Source organism: Aythya ferina (assembly GCF_964211825.1).
Source record: "Aythya ferina genome assembly, chromosome: 1".
Taxonomy (NCBI): domain Eukaryota; kingdom Metazoa; phylum Chordata; class Aves; order Anseriformes; family Anatidae; genus Aythya; species Aythya ferina.
In genome coordinates, this window is record NC_140296.1 from 190,813,919 (window position 1) to 190,818,714 (window position 4,796).

General features: G+C 45.4%; 1 long non-coding RNA gene across 1 annotated transcript; it reads right to left on the reverse strand.

Annotated features, from left to right (window-relative positions):
• Window positions 1-1,756: 1,756 nt before the first annotated feature.
• LOC311420538 lies at window positions 1,757-4,237 on the reverse strand. Its single transcript, XR_014684360.1, has 3 exons — window positions 4,171-4,237; window positions 3,695-3,852; window positions 1,757-2,748 (listed from the first exon to the last, which is right to left on the reverse strand). It is a non-coding gene; the product is annotated as an uncharacterized lncRNA (long non-coding RNA).
• Between the last annotated feature and the right edge of the window lie 559 nt (window positions 4,238-4,796).

A 4,796-nucleotide genomic window follows, 5' to 3' on the forward strand; every position in this document is an offset into this window, starting at 1 on the left:
ATGGCTTCATGGAGAGGTCCAGACTACACGGGAATTCCCCATACAGGGGAAGAAAGGAGAAATGCAAGGAGCAAGGCTTTGCAATAGCTACGTGGGTGAAATACGCAGGGAAAGGCAGACTCGGAAGTGTTTGCTGACAGAATAAGCTCTGAAAGCACACAGGTATCACCAGGACAGGTCAGGCACAAACCTGTACTTGGGAAGGGGTGAACTGGCACCCACCAGAGCCATCTACATTAACCTTAACCCTGCTTAGCCTTTGCCCCCTCCCTCCAAGAGCAGCCTGCAAATAGCACAAAGCCTGCCTTAGCTCTGGCTGCCAAACTGCACCTTTTGGTTACTGAGATCGAATATGCTGAGTTTCTTCCAGTAGGATGTCAGACTTTTCCTCCCTGCTCTTCAAAGGCAGCAAATGAGCACAAAGTCCCAAAACTTGCTCCTCTGGACGAGGCAGGAAGGTGCTGGAGGTCACCCAGCAAGCTGCAGCTCCGTGGGGCATGGGTGATCCCAGCGCCCACCAAGCACAAAGAAATGCGGTCCACAAGGCATGACTTGCACATCTGGGTGAACACACCCTGCTCTTTACAGGCAGTGAATGGCTTACTAAAGAGATGTGGAAGCTTCAACAACATGCCTGACTGCACAGTTATTCAGCAGGAAATATTATACAAATGCCACGTGTGTTGAATTCATCTCAGTACCTGGAAGAGTGAGAGGAGCCGGAGCTAACAGGTCAGGTCATAAGCAAACTCAAGAAAAAATCTTATTTTTACAACTTGGAAGTTCTTTGCTTGTTTGCTGTTGTTGTTATCATTTTGTTTGCTTGTTTTGACAAGCACTGCCTTCTGAGCAAGAATACTGAGGGACAGCTACCCAAGTACAAAAAGTTTTGCCACTCAGTTCTTCCAAGAACACATCTCACCTCTTTGTCCCAATCAGTAGCAATTAGTCTGCAATTATTAAAGTCATTTGGGGGCTTGGGATAAGCTAATGAATTAATTAGCTCTAAAAGGTTGTATTTCATCCCTGTGACATGGCCATTTATCATTCCTTAACTTGGGACTTTTTTTATCTCTCTCCAGTCATACAAAATGAACATCACATTTAAATGGAGCAGTAGTGTTGTCATCCCAGCCAGAAGTCAGGAAAAAACATTCAACCGCTTATCTCCATGATGTAGAAATAGCTGAAAAAGAAAATACTGCTAACAATAGGAAATTTCCTGTCAATAAATAACACAGTAGAGAAAAAAGAAGGCTCCTCAGTGATATGCCATATCTGAAAAATCCCAGCAAGGTCCAGTTCCTCAGCCTGTTATTGTCAAGATTCCAGTAATGCAAATGGGAATACAAGTGCAGACCCCCGACAGAATACCTTTTTATGCTGTGCCATGTGCAGTGTGATATACAATGCTCTATCCTTGCCAGGAACATGAAGCCCGGTTAACACTTTCCTACAGCTAAACTGGTACCAGGAAGAAGATTGTAAATGTGTAGAGTTGGGGTGTTCCATTGATGCACTGGTACACATCCTACTATTTAACCTAACAATCTCTCGGCATTGTACCCTAACGTGACTATTAACCAACGCACGAAAACTCCTGCTAAACAGATGGCAGAGTTTGATGAAGGGGCTGAAAAACAAGGATGGTTCCTCTTTGAAAATTATAGGGGTTTTCTTTAAATATTTTGAGTTTTCTTGATGTGGCAGCAAAGTTCACCAGTGCCTGGTTTTTACGCAATTCCATTTGAAGAGATGAAGAGATGATAAAGAAATTGTTCATTCATATGGAAGACAGAGCATGGAATTTGTTACTGCCAGTGATTCCAGAAAAGCTTTTGCTGAGGCCACATGTGCAAGGACAGCAAATTCACAGTGGCCACAGATTTGACAGACAAACTACATCTGAGCAACAAAAGTACATATTTACGCACTGTTTGCACACAAAGTCCTTGATTGCATCCTTGAAAATCAGTGGAGCACTTCAGCTACTATGTCTATGTATAAAAGGACTGAATAATTTTATGGCTGGTAATAATAGCATTTTTATTTTTGCAAATAAAGGAAACTTGTGTCAAGCAGAAAGACGATTGCTACAGGCATTAAAAACAAACAAGCATGCGTGTGTAGCGCTGTGTGCTGGACCAGGTTCATAACACTTGGATAAACATAGCAACAAATTTACTGGTAGCATTCGATTTCATTTTAATTTCCTTCAGGTGAGATCCACTCTGATGGATTCCAGAAGCCAACACAGGCATTGCCACCTTGTGCTGTAAACTCCAGCTCTGGGTGCAGAAGGTTGCAGACTATTTAAGGCCATTTGAGACACAGGAGGGTTGGAATTAGTCACTTCTTTGTTTCCCCTTTGCTTCTATAGGGGGAAAAGCTACTCCAGAGGGAGATGTAGGGCACTTAACTCTACCCCTACTGCTGAGGATGTGAGATCTGAAGGACTTCCACCCAGTCTTCCAGTCCTCCTCTGGACAGGACACAAAGAGCAGGTGATGGCTGTAGTTGGCACATTATTCTTGTCCCCTGGGAAGTGGGAGATTCCAGCTTCCAGGCTCCGTCGTATCAAGCAGAATTGAACCATGCCAGAGCATTACATCTTAAACAGAAAATCCTGACTATAGGGACAAAAGGAAAACACTCGTTGCTCCTCCTCCTGTAGCCAAGTCCCATATAGAGATGCAAATGTTGACAGTCCAGAAAGAGAGCAGATGCGTTTCCAATATGAGAAAAGCTCTGAGAAAGAAGTAATCAGGTTATCAAGTCTGGGAAGAATTAATAAGTTCAGTTTGGAGCAAAGAAGTTCTGGGTTCGATATTAAGAAAATTTTCTAACTGTAAGGACAGCTGAGCATTGAAACAGGTTGTCCAGGGACATTATAGAGTCACTTAATGAGGTGTTAGGACCCATGAGAAGTCTTAAAAAATGAGTCAGGGGCATCACAGGCTTCCTTTGTCTGTACTTAAGGGTCTAGTGCACCGTGAAGCACCCTAGGGTGCCTGGGGCACCATGCAGAGCCAGGATGCCTGCTGTGGGAAAGCTGGGTGACCTGTGCTCTTCTGAAGTGGCCGCTACCAGCCGGGCACTTCAGACAGCACCAGAGGGCTTTCTGCAGGCAACTGCATGGATCCTCTGGCCGATGTAGGCTGCAGAGCCTAGAGACCAGCTGAGCTTACCCCTTGTAGATGCATGTGGCCGCTGAATCAATTTCTAAATACACACCAGCTCTGCCAGCAGCTGCTGAGCAGGGATGCCCCATCACATCACATGGAGACCTCCTGTCCAAGTGAATGTCACCACTTATGCTGGCAGTCCCTGATTCTCTCTGCTGGGTTCCTCAGTCTGAATGTGCAACCCATGCCCCTTCTGCCTGGGAGACCTCACATGCAAGAGCCCAGGATTTTCAGGAATTTTCCCTCCCAAACATCCTGGACAGGAACCAAATACATCTCACTGCCTCTCCTGGTTTGATTGCTGTCAGACTCTCTTGCTTTATTTTCCTGCTTTTGCAGCTCCTTACAGCCTTCTTTTCAGCCAAGCCATGGGGAGCTCTGGAAAAGTTATTATGCCCAGGTTGGCACACTCCTTCACAGCCAGTATGAGTACCTGGGTCCTCACGGGTCACGTAGAAAGAACCATATACTACTTGCTGCAGCTTTCATGTGAGGTCAGTGAAACGTACCTGAGAGCAGAGCTGATTTTGAGTCCTGGCTCATAGCACCTCAGACCTCAGTGGAGCAGTCTAACAACAAATTTCACTTTCTCAACTCTCCCTTTGCTGTCTGCCACTGATCTTCTCTAAAGATATATTTGAAGGCTCAGCAATGTATGCCAGCAGACCTGGAAGACAACGCACTTAGTACACTTCGTGGATGTGCTCACACAAGCATCTTAGAAGGGCTGGGGGAGCAGCCCCAGCATCCAACAACATAGCACAGGAGAGAACCACACCCGGGACACTTCTCTCTCACAGTATTAACCCTGGTAATGATGTCTCCGGTCCAGAAAGAATATATTTCTCTTCCTCACACTGAAATAAAAAGTTAGGATTTGATACCTCTGCAAATATTGCAAGAATTAGATATACTACTCCACAAACACAGCCATGCTGCACAAGCCCTCTGCAGTGCTTCGGATATATGTGTTTATAAATCAGACCTTCCAGAAAGTAAAAGAGGGTGACTTCTGCATTACTACCATGCAGCACAGCATGCAATTTTCATCGCACGATGGCAGGGGGTTTCTACAGCTGGTGGTGCCTCATAGGAGCAAGCACAGCACCTGTGGTGGGACCTTCCAGGCCCCTGAACGTGGTGCAGTCTGCAGGGCTCTGCTATGCCAGACATTCAGTAGCAGCTTCTCAAGCAGCTTTTCCCATTTTGAGTGATGTCCCTCCCTGAACAGGTTATGTCCTTTTTATTATTTTTCCTGACATCCCAGCTGCAGTCAATGAAGTCAATAGTAAAATATATAGTTGTTTTTCTTCTGCTCTCCTGTGCCTGGAGCTCTCCCAGGAATGCAGATCCAGAGGACAGTAACTGGACCTTATCAAGGGCTACACAGAAGCTGAACTTTAAACTGAAATTTCTTCCGTGGCTCACTCTGACACCCATTAAAGGTAACAGCAGAGTAGCTGATGACTCCCTTGGCACAGGATTAGGTCCCTGCAGCACAGATCATCTATTTCTTTTCCTAAGAGGACCGCAAGAGGCCACTGGTTTAAGTGACTTGACTTAGTCATTCACATGCAGAAAGAATTAATTTGCAGTGGCTGTAAAGCAGCA